Source organism: Ornithorhynchus anatinus, chromosome 2, assembly GCF_004115215.2.
Source record: "Ornithorhynchus anatinus isolate Pmale09 chromosome 2, mOrnAna1.pri.v4, whole genome shotgun sequence".
Taxonomy (NCBI): domain Eukaryota; kingdom Metazoa; phylum Chordata; class Mammalia; order Monotremata; family Ornithorhynchidae; genus Ornithorhynchus; species Ornithorhynchus anatinus.
Window position 1 is genome coordinate 46793673 of NC_041729.1, and position 21941 is coordinate 46815613.

At 46.1% G+C, this 21941-nt stretch overlaps 1 long non-coding RNA gene across 2 annotated transcripts in view; it reads right to left on the reverse strand.

Annotated features, from left to right (window-relative positions):
• LOC114809068 overlaps positions 1-21941 on the reverse strand; it is a 125516-nt gene that overhangs the window by 32226 nt on the left and 71349 nt on the right. The gene's annotated exons all lie outside the window — the stretch shown is intronic.

Genomic DNA, 21941 nt, shown 5'->3' on the forward strand with positions numbered 1-21941 from the left:
ATGAACTACGTTATTGCCTTCTCACCACTCCTTCTCGCCAAATAGCACAGTAGACAACAGGTTACAAATCGGTGTGCTGGGGAATTTCAACACTGTTTGAGCTACCCGGGGAATGCGGTAGTACAAGACGGGTAAGTGTCAAGCCAGGAGAGGAATGCAGAAAGAGGAAAGCAGAGCAGCTGAAATCAAACATCCGAAGTGAATTTGAGATGAAGAGAGGCTAAACTCTACAACAAGCAGTACCGAAACGAGAAAGGAAAGAGCTACGAAGTGTCAGAAAAAGAGGAAACAGAGGAAACGAAGGAGAGTCCTGGGAGTGACTCTAAATAATGTTTTAGTTATTGAAGTTCAGAGTCAATGTCTGAGCTAACCCAGGCAAAGTCAGTGGGTGCAATCGATCAATCAATCAATCAATGGTATTTATTTAGTGCTAACTCTGTGCAGCACATTGAACTGTGTATGACACTGAGCAAGTCACTTCACATTTCCATCCCTCATTTACCTCATCTGTAAAATGGGGATTGAAACTGTGAGGCCTATATGAGACAGGAACTGTGTCCAACTCGATTTGCTTGTAACCACCCCAGTGCTTAGTACACTGCTTGGCACGTAGTAAATGCTTAACAGATACCATCATCATCATTATTATTACATTACAATAGAGTTAGTTGTCACGTTCCCTGCCTACAAGGAGTTTACAGTCTAGTGGGGGAGCATTGCACAATTATCTAGTGGAATTGATGAAAATAAATCAGGTACAAACCTGTTTTTTCCTCAAGACTGAGTTTTCAGTGCTAAATTTTCTGGAAAATTGCTCAACTTTCACTTTCCCCATGTATATTCTATTTCTGCTTAAGTGAGTGGAGTGTGGGGTTTCTGACAGCAGAGTCCATTTTAACTTACCTAAGGGACAGAACACAGTGTTTTGCAATTGTATCTGTCTAGAACTGAGTACATCTCCATGAGGATGTTGTTCAACTGAGTACAGAAGACCTGTTCTTCTCCAGTCCTTCCCTCCTCCTGGCACCTTCTTCAACTTTCCCAAGAAGAAATCTCCTGCTTCCTCTCAAAATCCAACCACTCCACCAGCACCTCACTCCATCCCGTCACACCTTATCAAAGCGCTTGCCCTCTCCTTTCTTCCCTCCCTAACCTCCATATTCACCTATTCACACTCCAATGGCTTCTTCCCCACTGCTATCAAATATGCCCATGTTTCCCCTATCCTAAAAACCACTTCCCTTGATCCTTAGACTCCTTCCAGTTATCTCATTTCCCTCCTACCCAGCTTCTCCAAACTCCTGGAGAGAGCTGTCTACAGCCACTGCCTCCTCTTTCTCTCTTCCAATTTTCTCCTTGACCCCCTTCAATCTGGCTTCTGCCCCCTTTACTCCACAGATACTGCTCTCTCAAAGGTCACCAGTGATCTCTTTCTTGTCAAATCCAACGGCCTCTACTCCATCCTAATCCTCCTCGACCTCTCAGCTGCCTTCGACACTATCAACCACCCACTTCTCCTGGAAACATTACCCAACCTTGGCATTATCTAACCTTGGCTTCACTAACACTGTCTTCTGCTTGTTCTTCTATCTCTCTGGCTGTTCCTTCTTAGTCTCTTTTGTGGTCTCCTCCTCTGACTCCCACCCCTCTCCTACTACAACCCAGCCTACATACTTTGCTCCTCTAATGCCAACTTTCTCACTGTACCTTAATCTCATCTACTTTGCCTCCGATCTCTCGCTCACCCCCTGCCTCTGGCCGGAAATGCCCTCCCTCTTCAAATCTGACAGACAATTACTCTCCCCTTCTTCAAAGCCTTATTGAAGGCACATCTCCTCCAAGAGGCCTTCCCAGACTAAGCCCTCCATTCTTCTTCTCCCACTCCCTTCTGCATCACCTTGACTTACTCCCTTTATTTATCCTCCCTCCCAGCTCCATAGCACATATGTACATATCTGTAATTTTATTTCTATTACACAGTGACTGTAAGCTCATTGTGGACAGAGAGTGTGTCTGTAATATTGTATTCCCCCAAATGGTTAGTACGGCGCTCTCCATAAAGTCAGCATTCAATAAATACGATTGACCAACTAACTGATTAAATGTGGGAGTCCCCCAAAGCTCAGTACTAGGTCCTTTTCTATTCTACACCCACTCTTACTAAACCCACTCCCTTGAATTATTCATTCACTCCCATGGCTTCAACTATCATCTCTACATGGATGGTTCCAAAATCTACATCTCTAGCCCTGATTATTTTCATTCTCTGCAGTCTCACATTTCCTCCTGCCTTCAGCACAACTCTATTTGGATGTCTCAATGACAGTGCAAACGTAACCAGTCCAGAAGCGTAACTCCTTATCTTCCCATCCAAACCTTGTCCTCCCCTGGACTTTCTCATCACTGTAGACAGCACCACAATCCTCCCATCTCACAAGCCTGTTACCTTGCCGTTACCCTTGACTCATTTCTCTCATTCAAACCTCATATTTAGTCTGTCACCAAATCCTTTTGGTTCAACCTTCACCACATTGCTAAAATCTTCCCTTTCCTCTCCATCCAAACTGCTTCCATCTTAATCCAAGGATTTATCCTAATCCTCCTTGATTACTGCATCACCCTCTTTTCTGACCTCCCTGCCTCCTGTCTCTCCCCACTTTAATTCATACTTTTCACTCTGCTGTCCAGATCATTTTTCTAAAAAAAACCATTCAGTCCATATTTTCCCACTCCTCAAGAACCTACAGTGGTCGTCCATCCCCCTGCGCAACAAAGAGAAGCTCCTTACCATAGACTTTAAAGTACCCATTAACTTTTCCCCCTTCTACCTTACCTCATTGCTTTCCTATTTTCCTACTTAAACCCAGCCAAAACACACTGGCTCCTCTAATGCCAACCTACTCACTGTACCTTGATCGCGTCTATCTCACCACTAACCTCTTCTCCATGTCCTGCCTTCCTTCCCTCTTCATATCTGACAGTTGATCACTCTCCCCACATTCAAAACCTCCAAGAGGCCTTTCCAAACTGAGTCCTTATTTCCTCTACTCCAACTCATTTCTCTGTTGCCCCAAGAAGGAGGCCATGGGTGACCTTAGAGAGAGCAGTCTCGGTAGAGTGGAGGGGACGGAAGCCAGATTGGAGGGGGTCTAGGAGAGAATGGGAGTTGAGGAATTCTAAGCATCGATTGGAGACGACTCGTTCTAGGATTTTGAAAAGGAAGGGTAGTAGGGAGATAGGGCGATAACTGGAGGGGGAAGTGGGGTCAAGAGCGGGTTTTTTGAGGATGGGGGAGACATGGGCATGTCTGAAGGCAGAGGGGAAGGAGCCCTTGGAGACTGAGTGGTTAAAAATAGAAGTTAAGGAAGGGAGGAGGGCAGGGGCGATGGTTTTAAGAAGGTGAGAGGGAATGGGGTCCGAGGCGCAGGTGGAGGGGGTGGCACTTGCGAGGAGGGAGGAGATCTCCTCTGAGGATACTGCAGGGAAGAATGGGAAAGTAGGGGAGAGGGTTGGTGGGGGAGGAGGAAAGAGACGGAGGGGTGACTTTGGGGAGCTCAGACCTGATCGTGTTGATTTTCGTGAGGAAATAGGTGGCCAGATCACTGGGGGGTGAGAGATGGGGAAGGGGGAGGAACAGGGGGCCTAAGGAGAGAGTTAAAGGTCCGGAACAATCGGCGGAGGTGACGGGCATGGGTGTCGATGAGGGAGGAGAAGAAGTTTTGCCTGGCGGAGGAGAGGGTGGAGTTAAGGCAGGAAAGGATAAATTTGAAGCGTGTGAGGTCGGCTTGGTGCATGGACTTTCGCCAGCAGCGCTCAGCAGCTCGGGCATAGGAGCGTAGGAGGCGGACGGAGGAGGTGATCCGGGCTGTGGGTTAGTGGAGCGAGAGAGGCGGAGGGAAAGGGGGGCGAGAGAGTCGAGATAAGTAGAGAGGGTGGAGTCGAGAACGGAGACCCGATCGTCGAGAGTGGGAAGAGAGGACAGGGCGGCAAGGTGAGGAGAGATGCTATCGGAAAGACGGATGGGATTGAGAGAGCGGAGGTCTCTGTGGGGCAGTAGCGAAGATTTGCAGGGGGAGGGAGTGTGAGAGATGAGGCAGGTGAGAAGGTTATGGTCAGAGAGAGGGATTTCAGAGTCGGTGAGGGAGGAGATAGTGCAGCGGTAGGAGATGATGAGATCGAGGGTGTGACCGAGTCGGTGAGTGGCCGCGGTACGGTGGAGGAGGAGGTCGGCAGAGTCGAAGAGAGATAGCAGGCGGGCGGCAGAGGAGTCGTCGGGTACATCCATATGGATGTCGAAGTCTCCGAGAATCAGAGTGGACAGAGAGAAGGAGAGAAGGAAGGTGAGAAAGGGGTCAAGGTGGTTGAAGAAGTCGGAGGTGGGACCGGGAGGGCGGTAGATGACGGCGACAAGTATCTGGAGGGGGTGGTAGAGGTGAATGACATGGGCTTCGAAGGAGGGGAAGGAGAGGGAGGGGGGAGAAGGGATAGTGCGGAAGCGGCAACGGGGAGAGAGGAAGCCGACGCCTCCTCCCTTACCGGTGAGTCTGGGGGAGTGGGAGGAGAGGCCTCCGCCGGAGAGAGCGGCGGCGGAGACCGTGTCTTCGGGAGAGAGCCACGTTTCCGAAAGGGCGAGGAGGAGGAGAGAGCGGGAGAGGAAAAGGTCATGGACGAAAGGTAGCTTGCCTGTAATAGAGTGGGGGTTCCAGAGGCCACACTTGAAAGTAGCTGTGGGTGCAAGGGGGGGAGGAGGGGAAGGGCGGGGGGAGGGGAGGGTTTGGATGGGAAGGAGGTGGCGGGGCCCTGGACGGGGAGAGGGGGATGAGGGGTAGCGGTGGGACAAGGGGATGGGGCGTGGGTGGGGAAGAGAGAAGGGGGGAGGGGGTGAGGAGGGGGTTTGGTGAGGGGAAGAGTAGGGGGAAGAGGGGTAGCGCTGGTAAAGTGGGGTTCTAGGGCGGGGGAGGGGAGGGGGGGAGGAGACAGAGGAGAGAGCGGGAAAGAGCTGAGCGGGAGAGGGGAAGGGGAAGGGGAGGATAGGAAGGGGCGGGAGGGAGGAGGGGGGGAGGAGGGACATGGCGAGGCCAGAGAGGTGGGTGGCAGCACTGACAACAATAAACAGTAACAAACGAAATCGATAATATAGCAACAATGGCTCCTACTCCATTCTGATCCTCCTTGACCTCTCTGCTGCCTTTGACACTGTCGACCATCCCCTCCTCCTCCATACCTTATCTCACCTCGGCTTCACGGACTCCGTCCTCTCCCGGTTCTCCTCTCACCTCTCTGGCCGGTCATTCTCGGTCTCCTTCGCCGGCGCCTCCTCCCCCTCCCATCCTTTAACTGTTGGAGTTCCTCAAGGGTCAGTTCTCGGCCCTCTTCCGTTCTCCATTTACACTCACTCCCTTGGTGAACTCATTCGCTCTCACGGCTTCGACTACCATCTACGCAGATGACACGCAGATCTACATCTCCGCCCCTGTCCTCTCCCCCTCCCTTCGGGCTGGCATCTCCTCCCGCCTCCGGGACGTCTCCACCTGGATGTCGGCCCGCCGCCTAAAACTCAACATGAGCGAGACTGAGCTCCTCATCTTCCCTCCCAAACCGGGTCCTCTCCCAGACTTCTCTATCACCGTGGATGGCACGACCGTCCTTCCCGTCTCTCGGGCCCGCGATCTCGGTGTCGTCCTTGACTCGTCTCTTCGTCTCTCTCGTTCACCCCACACGTCCTATCCGTTACCGAGACCTGCCGGTTTCACCTCTACAATATCGCCAAGATCCGCCCTTTCCTCTCCACCCAAACGGCTACCTTACTGCTACGGGTTCTCATTATATCCCAGCTAGACTACTGTGTCGGCCTTCTCTCTGACCTCCCCTCCTCCTCTCTCGCCCCGCTCCGGTCTATTCTTCACTCCGCCGCCCGACTCATCTTCCTGCAGAAACGATCTGGGCCTGTCACTCCCCTTCTTAAACACCTCCAGTGGTTGTCTATCGACCTCCGCTCCAAACAAAAACTCCTCACTCTAGGCTTCGAGGCTCTCCATCACCTTGCCCCTTCCTACCTCTCCTCCCTTCTCTCTTTCTACCGCCCACCCTGCATGTTCCGCTCCTCCGCCGCCCACCTCCTCACCGTCCCTCGGTCTCGCCTATCCCGCCGTCAACCCCCGGGCCACGTCCTCCCGCGGTCCCTCCTCACCTCCGCCAAACTCATTCTCTTCCCCTCTTCAAAACCCTACTTAAAACTCACCTCCTCCAAGAGGCCTTCCCAGACTGAGCTCCTCTTCTCCCTCTACTCCCTCTACCACCCCCCTTTACCTCTCCACAGCTTAACCCTCTTTTCCCCCCATTTCCCTCTGCTCCTCCTCCTCTCCCTTCCCATCCCCTCAGCACTGTACTCGTCCGCTCAGCTGTATATATTTATTACCCTATTTATTTTGTTAATGAAATGTACATCGCCTCGATTCTATTTAGTTGCCATTGTTTTTACGAGATGTTCTTCCCCTCGACTCTATTTATTGCCATTGTTCTCGTCTGTCCGTCTCCCCCGATTAGACTGTAAGCCCGTCAAACGGCAGGGACTGTCTCTATCTGTTGCCGACTTGTTCATTCCAAGCGCTTAGTACAGTGCTCTGCACATAGTAAGCGCTCAATAAATACTATTGAATGAATTTTCATCCTTTATTCACCCCTTCCTTAGCTCCATAGCACTTCAGTACATATGTGTAATTAGTTCATATTAATGTCTATCTCCCCCTCTAAACTGTAAGCTCACTGTGGCCTGGTAAATTGTCTACCAACTCTGTTTTATTGTACTGTCTCAAGTGCTTAGTATAGGGCTCTTTACACAGTAAGTGCTCAAAAAATATGATTGATTTACCAATTTATTTTAGTGAAAGATAGAGATTGCTATCACATTAGAATAGGTATAAATAATTCTCTGTTATGCATGCATATGTCCTTGTTTTGGGAAACGCTGCTACTGACAGTAGGAGCCTAAAAACAGTAATAATAATTGGGGTATATGTTAAGCACTTACTGTGAGCAAAGCACAGAAATAGATGTAAGATAATCGGGACGGATCCAGTCCCTGTCCCCCAAAGGGCTCAAAGTATAAGGGGAAGAGAGAACAGGCATTACATTCCCATTTTACAGTCGAGAGAGCTGAGGCAGAGAATAATAATTATTATTATGGTACTTGTGAAGCATTTACTATGTGCCAAGCACCGTTCAAAGCTCTAGGGCAGATACAAGGTAATCAGTTTGTCCCACATGGGGCTCACAGTCTTAATCCCCATTTTACAGATGATGTAACTAAGACACAAGAAGTTAAGTGATTTGACGACAATCACACAGCAGGTAAGCGGCAAGGCCAGGATTAGAATCCAAGTCCTCTGACTCTCAGGCTCATGCACTTTCAGCTACACAATTCTGCTTCTCCACTGTATATTTTATGTGTGGCTGAAAATACAGATACATGACCAAAGCACCGTGTCATATAGTTTTCATTTCAGAAAGGTCCTTGCTGTTTCAATGAGTTTGCCCCACGTTAGATCTGTCTCTGTTTTCGAGCTGCCTCTTTGTCTTCTGAACCTTCCAAAGTCTTTGCTCAAAGGGAGCAATCTCTCTCACAGTTGCTGCAGGTCAGTCTTGTCTGTTCACTGCATTGATCAATCAATAAATCAAGCAATCGGTGGTATTTACTGGACACCCTCAGTCTACTGGTGTTTCGCATCATTCAAGACTGTGGTTCCCCATGGCTTTATATTATTGATTCTTCCCTTCTGCTTCTATGTGTTCCCTTTCAGTTCTCCATATCAAAGCTGGTGAGATCTCCCATTGTCTTCCATTCTTCCCATATATCCTCCTTAGTGAAGCTGAGTTGCGATAAGCATTTCTTCCTTGCTAGAGAGCTGTTTGCCTACCAGAGCCCCAATGCTGGAATACCTGACCATTATTAATAACAATGACTGTGATATTTGTTAAACACTTACTATGTGCCAAATACTGTTCTAAGCACTGGGGTAGATACAAGGTAATCAGGTTGGGCACAGTCTCTGTCCCGCATGGGTCTCTCAGTCTTACTCCCCATTTTACAGATGAGGAAATGAGGCACAGAGAAGTGAAGTGACTTGTCCAAGGTCACCCAGAATGTGGCAGTCAGGATTAGAACCCACATCCTCTGCCTCCCAGGCCCTTGCTCTTTCCACTAGACCATGTGCTTCCCTAGATCAGGCTGCTTCATTTGTTTTTGCATGTGGGTCACAGGTGACGCTGGTCTAGAAGTGAAAGTGGTTTATTGGCTCTCCGTTGTCAGTCAGTTGGGAATCTCCACTCCATCTTGTGGTATAACTACCTGATCTGGGTCCCCCCCCCCCAACTAAGTATCCCACCATTCCCGCTTACCAGCTGCCCTGGAGATGGGGGTCTTGAACACCAGTTATCGCAACAGATCTGTAGACTCTCAGCTCAATAAGTAGTTTGATGTTCTTTCACTCCTCCAGGACCGGCTTACTCACTGTGCCTTGATCTCATTTATCTCACAGCGAATCCTTTTCCCACATCCTCTCCCTAGCCTGGTATTCCCTCCCCCCTCCATATATGCCAGACCGCCAATCTCTCCACCTTCAAACTATTATTGAGGTCACATCTCTTCCAAGAGGCCTTTCCCGATTGAGCCCTATTTTTCCTGGCTCCCTCTCCCTTCTGCATCATCTATGCACTTGGATCTGTGACCTCTGGACACGATATTCTCCCCACTCTCAGACCAACAGCACTTGTGTGTATATCTTTAAATTATAGGCTATAAATTATTCACTTATATTAATGTCTGTCTCCCTCTCTAGACTATAAAGTCACTGTAGGCAGTGAAAATATCTGCCAACTCGGTTGTACTGTACTCTCCCAAGCATTTAGTACAGTGCTCTGCATTTAGTAAATGCTTAATAAATATCACTGATTGATTGCTGCATTCCATTTTCTAGTCTTCTGAAAGTAACATGGGTCTTTTGAACTCTGTTCCATGGCATAGTGGATAAAGCAGAAGTCAGAAGGTCATGGGTTCTAATCCTGACGTGGCGCAGTGGAAAGAGCACGGGCTTTGGAGTCAGGGCTCGTGAGTTCGAATCCCAGCTCTGCCACTTGTCAGCTGTGTGACTGTGGGCAAGTCACTTAACTTCTCTGTGCCTCAGTTCCCTCATCTGTAAAATGGGGATTAAGACTGTGAGCCCCACGTGGGACAACCTGATTCCCCTGTGTCTACCCCAGCGCTTAGAACAGTGCTCGGCACATAGTAAGCGCTTAACAAATACCAACATTATTATTTCTCTGCTGTGTGACCTTGAGCAAGTCACTTAACTTCTCTCTGCCTCAGGATTCTCATCTGTATAATGGGGATTGAGACTGTGAGCCCCACATGGGACACAGGACTGTGTCCAACCTGATTTGCTTGCATCCACCCCAGCACTTCATTCAGCGCCTGGCACATAGTAAGCGCTTAACAAATACCATAATTATTATCATTATTATTACCTCATCTATTCTTACATCACTGGACAGTGAGCTGCCTAGATAGCAGAATTTGATAATAGGTTCAAGTTCTGGGTTGTTAGTGAAAACCTTTGGATGTGAGTAGAGTTTCAGAAGGGGCCGGTGCATGATTTTGATTTTCTTCACATCCTCTAGCACTATGTTGCACCTGCAAAGAGATTTGCATGTCTCCTTGTATAAATGCCTCCAAAGCACAGTCACCTGCATCTCGGAGTTCCTCCTCCACTGCCTCAGAGACTGTGGAACTGGTTTTCAGACTGCTAAGTTGAAGGAGATTCTCAGAGGAGTGTGAGCGTATTTGTTGATGTTGATGTCCCAGAGGCAAAAGGAGATATGAAACTGCAGAGCGATAAACAAGACTAGTGGGGAAGCTTATGAATCTTCCCCAGGGATGATGATGGGACAAATTGTCCCTGGAGACTGGTTTAGCATTTAAAACCTCTTTACACTCTGGAATGTTTTCCTTATATCTAATTGGACCCAGTTTTTCTGTAGCTTAACCCGTTCGTATTGTTTGGTGCCCTGTGGAGAACGACTGGTTTCCACCTTGTCATAAAAGCCCTTCAAAATCCTTGAGACTGTTACTAAGTTGCCACACATCTCTCTTTTCTCCAGGCTAAACAACTCCACTTCACTTACAGAAAAAGCTCCTAGGAAGGACAGGGGAAATAATAGCTATGGAATTGGGACCTAAAACTCTGCAAACGTCAGTAGGAACTCCTTCAGAGGATTTTATTGCCACTAAAGCTGCAGAGCACTGGATGGATGACAAGAGGCTTTGGACTTTTATTCCGTTCCAGGATTATAAATGCATTTTTTACTCTGAGGGATAGCCATTATCTCCGACATGATACAATTTTCACAAGGTTTGGTCTAGGTGGTGAATGCATACACCGATTTCTCCTAACATGGCTATTATGTTCCTAACAAACTTCATGTGAAGAAAAACTCTCATCCCAGCTTGCTTGTCATGATCGGTGCCAGGCATATACCCACAGCTGTTCCAACATTGCATTGCATTCTATCCAGAAAGATGTGTTCTGTCAGAAGAATGTGCCAATTCCTTAACTGTGTTTTGGATATAACCCAAAGTGAAAATGCACGTCTGTGGGAGAGCTGAGCCTATTATGTATCAGCTGTAAAGAACATGCTCCTGTTGGTATGGAACAAAACTTGTTTCTTTTATCAAGAAATAAATTCAAATATGTCTTAGTGGCCCCCGACTCCTCGATACCAGGGCGGAAACCCAGTTAACAGAAAGGCATCTTGCAGCTACCATTCCTTGGATATCAGGTCCATTCCTACTCTGTCCACCAAGGCACGGGGGAGAACAACTAGTAGCATGAGGCCTTCCAAACTTGAAGAAATTTGGGATTTGGGTTGTTGTGACAGTGGCTGATGTGACTGTTGGAATCAGAACAGCTCAGTCTGGCCAGCAGGAAGGATGAATCTGTGGTAACTCCAGTAGTTTCTATTCTTTTTTTTTTTTGGTGTTATTTATGGTATTTAAGTGCTTACTATGTGACCAGCACTGTTATAAGCGCTGGGGCAAGTGCAATGTAGCAGAGTTAGAAGACACATTCCCTGCCATGTACCTGGGGCTCACAGTCTAAATAAGAAGGAAAACGGGTATTTCATTCCCGTTTTACAGTTGAGGAAACTGTGGCATAGAGAGGTTAAGTGACTTGCCCAAGGTCACCCAGCAGACAAGTGGTGGAGCTGGTACTAGAACCTTGGACCTCTGACTCCCAGGCCCATGTTCTTTCTACTAAGCTTTCCTGCTTCTATGCTTCTTGTCTTTGTCTTGGAATTTTAGAAAGGAAGTTCCTAGGGGTCATGTCTACTTTTTCTCACAAATGCCAAACAAGAGGAACTGGGCCATGCATCTTGCAAACTCTCAATAATTTCTTGCTGACTGGCTGATGAATAAAGGATGCTAACTGTCCATCAGAATAATCCATACCGGTTTAACTCTTTTCCAGTTGATTAAGATCAGCCCATGGGGGAAAAAGTCCAGTTTAAGAATCACCCCAAATACAAATTGGCTGATATTGATTTCAGGATCCCTTGGAAGTGTGTCAGCTGTTGGAGTAGTTCACCTTGAAATGTAGGAATATGTTCAAGACGAAGAAATCTTCAGGAACCAGTAAACACGGCACGGAACTGAACTGAGACAAGTCCACTAAGAATAGTGGTATTTGTTAAGCCCTTACTGTGTGCCAGGCAGTGTTCTAAGTGCTGGGGTATATACAGGTAAATCGGATTGGACACAGTCCCTGTCCCACATGGGGCTCACAGTCTTAACCCCCATTTTATAGATGAGGGAACTAAAGCACAGAGAAGTGAAGCAACTTGCCTAAGGTCACACAGCAGACAAGTGGCAGAGCAGGGATTAGAACTCAGGTCCTTTTGATTTCCAGGCCCATCTCTATCCATTAGACCACACTGCTTCTCACTTGGAAGGGCTAAATCATATCAACAAATACAGTTATTGTTTCAGAAAATATGCTGTTACCAGTGAAGACACCACCCACTACAGTCCAATATCAGAAATCTGCTGCCACTAACATGGTTTATTTATTTTGACATCTGCCTGCCCCTCTAGATTATAAGGTCCTTGAGGACATGGATTGTGTCTCCTGACTCGATCGAACTTCCCCACTTGTTTAGCACTGTGACTTGCAGAGAGTAGATGCTTGTTGTATACAACTGAGTGATTAATGATTGTTTCGTTTCCTGTGCTCATGTTTGGACAGTCACATGTCCTGTTTTAGTCCTCAGTCCCCGATCCTGCACTTCTGCTTCTTGGTAAATATTTCCTACCGGAAGTGTTTTCTGGACTCTTGTGCGTAGGTGGGGAAGGGGCAGCCTGAGACTTTGGACTCCAGCTGCAGTTAATAATAATTATGGTATTTGTTAAGCATTTACTATGTACCAAGCACTGCAGTTGGCATTGAACACCAACCAGGGAGAGATCTGAGCATGAACTTGAGTGTGCGAGTGTGAATGTGTGTGTGTGTGTGTGTGTGTGTGTGTGTGTATGTGTGTGTAAGGTGAGACAGAGACAAGAAGAAAGTGGAAAGATCTCAGGCCTGGGAGTCAGATGACCTGGGTTCTATTTCTGGATCTGCCACTTGTCTGCTGTGTGACCTTGGGCAACTCACTTCTCTGTGCCTCAGTTACCTCATCTGTTAAATGGGGATCGAGACTGGGAGCCCCATGTGGGATGGGGACTGTATCCAAACTGATTATCTTGTATCTACCCCGGCGCTTAGTATAGTTCCTGGCACGTAGTAAGCATTTAATAAATACCATTAAAAAAACCCACCCAGAAACACAGAACTATAGAGATAGAATCAGAGAAAGATACAGAAAGAGGAAGACGGTGAACAAGGCAGAGAAAAAAGCATGTATGTCTAGGACATGATTAGAAATCTGGAAAAATTTAAACTCCAGAGTGTTCAGGGTTTAAGCCTTTTAGATTTAGGTGTTCTCTCCTTTAGATCTCTAACCCATCTTTCCTATAAAGAGACTTCTTGGGTAATGTGCTATTTCATTTAAGCTGACAACATACCCATAAAAATAACTGCTCAAGGTCACAGTGGAATTAGGATGAAGCCTCAGGTCTCCAAATTGCTCACCCTACAAGTTCCTTTTACTCTGGATTATGTAACCTATTTGTGTGTGATTCCCTAAAAACCACCTTCCTATTATTTATGCTGATTCAATTTTGTGTTTGCTATATTACCAAGCTAGAAGTGTTACCAAGGAGTTGTAGATAAAGCTGTCAAGGCTCTGGGAAAGGGTTTGTTCCATTAATATTAAGGAAAGAACAAGCCTATAAATAAGAGATTATCAAGTAAAATAAGACATTCTCTGTTCCAACTTTTAACAAATCTCATGAGCAAAACTAACTAATTTCCCTAGACATCTTCCTTGCAAGCAAAAATGTATAGAATATGAATCGGGTCGAAAATGAAATTGATATGCAGAGCAAGAAGTTGGGGAAATAATTAGAGCTGAGAGATCTCTATATTCTCTCTCTTTCTATTTGAAACATTATCAAACTGGGGAGCTTGAGCCCAGGTCAATTGAAAAATTGCAAAGAAAGAAAAAATAATTCAGCAAATTTACTCAAGTTGCAACTGAGAAAAGAAAATCACCTCTCTTTTGATTTCAGCCTAATCGACTCCCTTCTCTTTCTGCCTAGTCCTTATGTCTAATTGCTATTGAAAACATACTTTGACTTCAGTCCTCGCATCATGAAATATTCAGTTAGGTTTGAGATGATTTAATTAATAATGTGACATGAATCAGCCTCCCCACTGCCTGACACCTGCACCCCAAACTTCATCATGAATCTAATTAGCGATCTTTGAGCCCTAGCCATTAAGCAGGGCTCGAGAAAGCTCTGCGCTGAGTTAGTTTACTGAGTTAATGACTAAGGTGACCACCTTAATCCTCACATCCGGTTTAGAAAGGCAGAAACTTTGATTAACCCGGTTATGGGTGCTTTAGTCTAAGGACCATCACAGGCAGAACCAATTCAGATAGTCTGGCATCTGTCCAAGTGATTGAAGGTTTCCCAGAGCTCAGATCCAGCGGTCTCATTAGCACAGGGATTTTTTTTTTCTTTCCAGTAGACGAGGGATGCGTGAGGTTGGACGCAGGTCCCCAAATTCCAGATTTTTCCAGAAGAATGTAGCCCGGCAAGTCCCATAGCCTCTGACAGGGATATGTTGATGTTGTCAACAGCTGGATGTTACTGTTGGAAACTTTCCCTGCCGAATTGGGGCATCTGGTCACCCCTTCAGTAACGGTCATCGAGGAGAACAGACACCCGGACCAGACCGTGGGGCCATCCCCCACCTACCACCACCCTTCGTAGACACCAAGGCACAACCCCCAAGGCAACTGCACACTTGCCTACTAGTAATCTGGTCAAAGCTTCATACCCTAGCTTTTTGATGAGAATGTTCAGTACAGCGCTCTGCACTGCTTTAGCAGTCTAGCGCTTAGTACAGTGCTCTGAACATAGTAAGCGCTCAATAAATACTATTGAATGAATGTTTTGTTAAACTCACAGTGAATGTGTCTGTTTAAGGTTATATTGTACTCTCCCAAGTGCTTAGTACAGTGCTTTGAACAGAGAAAGTGCTCAATAAACTTGAATAAATGAATGAACAAGTTTGAAAGCTTTACTGGAGTCTGGATGCATTGTAACCAATTTTTGGCCTGGGGTTCTGTCACACACACAGATTAAATTTCTCTAGCACAATTTGCTCCTCACAAATCCATGCCTGCTGCCGCATAGTATCACATCCTCTTCTGGGTACCGGCAAAATGATGATTGGATGTTTTGTCCAGGTATCTTTCCTGGTATCGAAGGTCCTACTTTCTTCCATTTTTAAAGGTGGTCACAGTATTTACCCTTTTCTAATCCTCAGGGACTTTTTCCTCTCCTCCACAAGTTCTAAGAAATAATGACTTGTACCTCTGCTATCACATTCACCAGTGCTTTAAATACCCTAGGATGAGGGGCTTTAACCCATCACTGTGTGGTTTAATTGGAAGAGCACAACCTTGGGAGTCAGAGGTGGTGGGTTCCGATCCCAGCTGGGCTACTTATCAGCTGTGTGACTTTGGGCACGTCACCTAACTTCTCTGGGCCTCAGTTACCTCACCTGTAAAATGGGGATTAAGACTGTGAACCCCACATGTGACAACCTCAATACCTTATATCCACCCCAGTGCTTAGAACAGCGCTTGGCACATAGTAAGCATTTAATGAAAACCATTATTATTATTATCATTATTATCTGTCTATATTCTAGCTTATCATCCCCACCTTAACCACCCATGCCCCACATTTCATCTTTTCTATGAAGACACAAATGGAAAAAGACTTCACTCTTCACAGTCCTCTGTTATTAACGCTCCCTGTCTAATGGGGAAAAAATATGGCATTTTCTCTGGGGTCTGTGTGTGTGTGTGTGTGCTTGCATGTTTGTCTTCTTTTCATATTCAGGGATGCAACAACCGACGGGGAGACCATATCCACACTCAGAGCAAAGCCGTCAGACAATCCCATTCTACCCTGCGTGCATGGAAAGACGGCCCTGGCCTGTGTGCCTGAGTTCCAGTCCCTGTTGTCATTTTTTGAGTCTGCACCTTGGTCTCCTGATCTGCTGAACCCTTGGCCCCAAACAGCAGCTCCTTTCCCGACGGCAGCACACCAGCCCGGTCTGGCCCGACCAGAAGTCTGCCCATCTATCTGGCTGCTGTTGCTATTTCTTTTGTCCCCCGCCAGCCTACTGCTAGACCTCTTTGGATGAGACCCTTTCTCCTAATTTTATGAATATTTGCTCTTATCTTCCTACACAAATGAGTCAGGCAGAGTGGACTAGGTATGCTGCCATCCTTCATCCTCTTCAGTGGCTAACCAGGAAGTGCTACAATGACAATCAATCAGTAGTATTTATTGAGCTCTTATTTTGTGACAAACACGGTGCTAACCACTTGGGAGGGTACAATAGTGTTAGTAGATTCATTCAATAGTATTTATTGAGCGCTTACTATGTGCAGAGCACTGTACCTAGGCGTTTGGAATGTATAAATCGGTAACAGATAGAGACAGTCCCTGCCCTTTGACGGGCTTGCAGTTATGAACAATCTAGCAGGGGGCACGCATATTAAAATGACATATAATAATATATTATAATAAATAAAATAAAAATAGAATATATACTATAATAATAATATAGAGAGGTAGAGGGAAATACTGGCATGTGTAAAAATATGTAATTAAGTGCTATGGGTGTGGGGAGGGGAAAAGGGTAAGTACCCAAGTGCATAAATGACTTGAAACTACTGAAATGAATTGCACTTAACAATGCTTGCGAAAACACATTTTTGTACCTAACTGTTGAACAGTGATCCAGGCTTGTCCTTTCATTCATTCATTCATTCAACCATATATATTGAGCACTTACTGTGTGCAAAGTGTTGTACTCTAAGCTCTTGGGAGAGTACCAGACACATTCTCTCCATACCACAAGCTCACAGTCCTTCGGTGGTGAATACAGCTTTTAAATGATCAGTCAATCAATTGTTTTTATTGAGAGCTTACTGTGGGCAGAACACTGTATTAAGACTTTGGGAGAGTACACTATAACAGAATTGGTAGACACATTCGCTGCCCACCTTGACCTTAAAATCTGGAGGGGTAGACAGACATTAATATAAGTAAATTACAGAAAGATATGTACATAAGTGCTGTGGGGCTGAGGGAGGAGAGAATGAAGGGTGCCAATCCAAATGCAAGGATGATGCAGAAGGGAGTGGGAGAAGAGGAAATGAGGGGCACAGGGAAGGCCTCTTGAAGAAGATGTGCTTTTAACAAAGGTTTTGAAGGTGGGGAGAATGATCACCTGCCGGATATGAAGATGGAGGGCACTCCAGGCCAGAGGTAGGATGAGGCTGAGACAGACAAGATCAAGGCATAGTGAGCGGGCTGGCATTAGATGAGAGGAGTGTGTGGGCTGCTCTGTAGTAGGAGAGCGGCACGGTAAGGTAGGAAGGGGCAAAGTGATAGAGTGCTTTAAAGCTGATGGTAAGGAGTTTCTCTTTGATGTGGAACTAGATGGGCAAACACAGGAGCTTCTTGAGGAGTGGGGAAACATGGACTGAACCTTTCTGTAAAAAAATGATCCGGACGGCAGAGTGAAAAGTATGGACTGGAGTTGGGAGAGACAGGAGGCAGGGAGGTCAGCGAGGAGGCTAATGTAGTAATCAAGGTGGTGAGCTGCTGAGGTTAGCCCATTTCTGAGCCTTTATGGTCCATGTGGGTTACTACTTGGCATTGGGTTCACAGAGTTGGTACAATGCAAATGACTTTTTTTTAAATGGTATTTAAACACTTACTATGGTCCAGGCACTGTACTAAGCCCTCGACCCTCATTTCTTCTCCCATTTCCTTCTGCGTCACCCGTGCACTTGGATATGCATCCTTTATTCTCTCCTCCCTCGGCTCCATCGTGCTTACGTACATATCTTTCTGTAATTTACTTATTTATATTAATGTCTCTCTACCCCTCTAGACTTTAAGTTCATGGTGGGCAGCGAAAGTGTCTACCAATTCTGTTATAGTGTACTCTCCCAAGGACTTAGTACGGTGCTCTGCCCACAGTGAGCTCTCAATAAAAACGATTGATTGATTGATCATTTAGAAGCTATATTCAATAGAAGCTAATCAGATTGGACACAATCCGTGTCCCACATGGGGCTCACAGTCTTAATCTCCATTTTACAAATGAGGTAACTGAAGCACAGAAAAGTGGAGTCACTTTCCCAAGGCCACACAGCAGAAGAGGGGCAGATCTGAGTCTAGAACCCAGGTCCCTTTGACTTCCAGGCCTATGCTCTATCCACTAGGCTCATTGCTTCTCAAATGAAAACAAACGACGACATATAAGAACCTTAGAATATTCATGTAAAAACGTTTGTTGCTTCTTTTCTTTCCCCCCTGGGTTGTTGCCAGTTATACCAGCATCTCCTCAGAATAACTACTGCGGCAGATTAATCGGGAGAGATGCCCAACCAATAGGACCTTCTTTTCTGGGTAAAGTTTTTTCAGGAATGTTTTTAGATCCCAGAACTTTTCACTGCTTTTGCTGCAGTCGTGACTTCTGCAAAAATTTGAGCTCAAGCCATTTTGGCAGCTGCTTTGGGATTTCCCATGCCTTATCTCCACTGAGGGAAGGCATGTTCAGTAGATAATTGAAGTTTTACAGGATTCACACCTTGTCCGGGCGGCGAGGACTCTGCTCTTCCCTCTGCTCTTTTCAACGGTGCCTTCAGTTTCTAGGAATTTGACACTCATTCAGCCCTATTTCCCGAGCGCTCACTGGGTGCAGAGGACTGTACTAAGTGTTTGGGAGAATACAATTCAACAATAGATACATTCCCAGCTCCAACGAGGCCTAGACTGTACAGCCTAGACCTCGCAGTCTTCATTTCTGTGGTCAGAGGAGTCTTCCCCCTCTCGACTGTAAACTCGTCATAGACAGGAAGCTTATCGACCAACTCTCCTCCACTGTACCCTCCCAAATGCTTAGTACAGTGCTCTTCATTCAGTAAATGCTCAGCAAATACTATCGAATAATTGATCCCGCCCACGTTTGGAGGGAATAAGATATCGTTTAGTCCGGCCCTCAGCACCTCACCTGGGAGGAATAACAGCAGTATGCAGAGCGCTGTACTAAGCGCTCGAAAAGTACAATTCAGCAACAAATAGGGATGACCCCTGCCCACAACCGGGTCACAGTCTAGAAGTGTTGTAGAAGTATTATAGTAGTGATATTGTAGAAGTAATAGTAGTAGCAGGAATATTGGTATTTGTTAAGTGCTTACTATGTGCCAAGCACTGTTCTAAGTGCTGGGATAGATACAAGGTAATCAGGTTGTCCCACTTAGGGCTCACAATCTTCATCCCCATTTTACAGAGGAGGTAACTGAGGCACAAAGAAGTTAAGTGACTTGCCCAAGGTCACACAGCTGCCAAGTGACGGTATTAAGCCTTCTGCCAAGTGACAGCGTGGGATTAGAACCCATGACCTCTGACTCCCAAGCCCGGGCTCTTTCCTCTAAGCCATGCTGCTTCTCAATAGTAGTAGCAGTAGTCTACTTACTGAAATAGTAGTAGTACAGTAGTAGTGTTTTGTTTTCTTTTAGTAGTATTTATTAAGCACTTACCATGTGGCAGGCGCTGTTCTAAGCGTTAGGGTAGACACAAGGCAATCAGGTCGTCCCACGCGGGGCTCACAGTCTTACTCCCCATTTTACAGATGAGGTAACTGAGGCACAGAGAAGTGAAGTGTCTTGCCCAAGGTCACACAGCAGACAAGTGGCAAACCTGGGATTAGGACCCACTTCCACTGACTCCCAAACCGATGCTCTTCCCGCTAAGCCACCCCGCTTCTCTACTAGTAGTAACGTTATAGTAATAATAATAATAATGTTGGTATCTGTTAAGCGCTTACTATGTGCCGAGGACTGTTCTAAGCGCTGGGGGAGATACAAGGTAATGAGGTTGTCCCACGTGAAGCTCACAGACTTAATCCCCATTTTACAGATGAGGGAACAGGGGCACTGAGAAGTCAAGTGACTCGCCCAAAGTCACACAGCTGACAGGTGGCGGAGCCGGGATTAGAACCCATGACCTCTGACTCCTAAGCCCGGGCTCTTTCCACTGAGCCACGCGTGGCAGTAATAGTAGTGTAAGCGGAGGAGTAGCAGATGACGCTTTGAGAGCCCACTGATGCGATGCCCTGAACACGGCTGCAGTGTCTCCCCCGTTTAGACCGTGAGCCCGTCACTGGGCTGGGATTGTCTCTATCTGTTGCTCAGTTGTACATTCCAAGCGCTTAGTACAGTGCTCTGCACATAGTAAGCGCTCAATAAATATGATTGAATGAATTAATAAATGGATCTCAAGTCCTATAGCTAGAGGTCGATCCAATCAATGAGGTACCACCTTATAGAGCATGGGTGCATGCAAGCGCTCAGTACAGTGCTCTGTACATAGCAAGCGCTCAATAAATACTATTGAATGAACGAAGGAATCTACGGGTGTATTTCTTATTTGAGAAGAGAAGGATGATATTGGTAATTATGAGCTGTTATTTTGACTACTCACCGAGCAGGAATAAATCCACTGCTATTTAGCTTTCCAATCTCATGCGGTCCAATGACATTTTTCCCTCATTTTAGTAGATCCTACCCATCCATGCGGAGAAATCTCCAATGGGATCAGCCCGTTCAATTTTTCTACTTCTGTAACGAGTTTTTCTTTTTCTTTTTTGGGATTCTTAAAGTTCTGGGGTTTATGAACTGGCAACATCTTCTCATTTTGGAGGCGGGGGTGAGGCCACTTTGCTGGAGTAATAATAGCCGCATTTATTGGCATGCTGCCCTGAACCAGGTGTGTGGGAAGTGCAGAATGATGAAGTCACTTATTCCCTGACCACAAGAAGTCCATACTCTAGAGGGGAAGATCAACATAAAAACATTTATAACAATCAAAATAAATGAATCGAGTGGATGTCTACACATGAGTGTTGAGGAGGGTGAAAATACGTTACTTTTGCCTCGTGCAGATTTGGAAGGGTTGACACTTTTCTGATTGCCATTCTGTTGCCTAAATGTCAGGCTTCTTCTTCAGAAGAGAAGCAGCCTGGCTTAGTGGAAAGAGCACGGGCTTGGAAGTCAGAGGTCATGGGTTCTAATCCCGCTCTGACACTTGTCAGCTGTGTGACCTTGGGCAAGTCACTTTAGTTGTCTGTGCCTCAATTACCTCATCTGTAAAATGAGGATGAAGACTATAAGCCCTACTTGGGACAACCTGATTACCTTGTATCTACCCCAGTGCTTAGAACAGTGCTTGGCACATAGTAAGCGCTTAACAAATACCAACATTATTATTATCATTATTTAGGTGCACCTAGGATCTCTCTTCATTAATAGGACAGGGAAGGTGTCTGACCTGATTAACTTATATCTACCCCGGTGCTTAGAACATTCATTCATTCATTCATTCAATAGTTTTTATTGAGCGCTTACTATGTGCGGAGCACTGTACTAAGCACTTGGAATGTACAAATCGGCAACAGAGACAGTCCCTGCCCTTTGATGGGCTTACGGTCTAATCGGGGGAGACAGGCAGACAAGAATAATGGCAATAAATAGAGTCAAGGGGAAGAACATCTCATAAAAACAATGGCAAATAAATAGAATTAGGGTGATGTACATCTCATTAAACAAAATAAACAAAATAAATAGGGTGATGAAGATATAACAGTGCTTGACAGTATGGCTTAGTGGATAGAGCACAGGCCGGGAAAACAGAAGGACCTGGATCCTAATCCTGGCACTACCACTTGTCTGCTGTGTGACCTTGGGCAAGTCACTTTACTCTCTGCCTCAGTCACCCCATCTGTAAAATGGGGATTAAGACTCTGAGTCCCATGTGGGACAGGAACTGTGTCCAGCTTGATGATTTTGTGCCTACCCCAGAGCTTCATACAGGCCCTGCACATAGTAAACACTTAATAAATACAACAAAAAAAAGTTTTTCTGCATTTCTGTTGACAGCTGCCTCTGTTACTGCCTCTTCAGAACTAGGCAGACCAATATGCTGTGGACCTGGTAAAACAGGGACAGAGGCATTTTACCATCAGCTTGATTTTATGGGGTTATGTACCGATTTCATCTGGTCAACTGCATGTAATATTGCTAGCCAAGGTTAGGGGTACAGTCTGTGACTCTGGAACAGATTATTTCTGGGTGCCCTTTCCCACTGCCATGCCCTCATCTGTTCCATGCGTGGTTTTTGAGATGTTCTG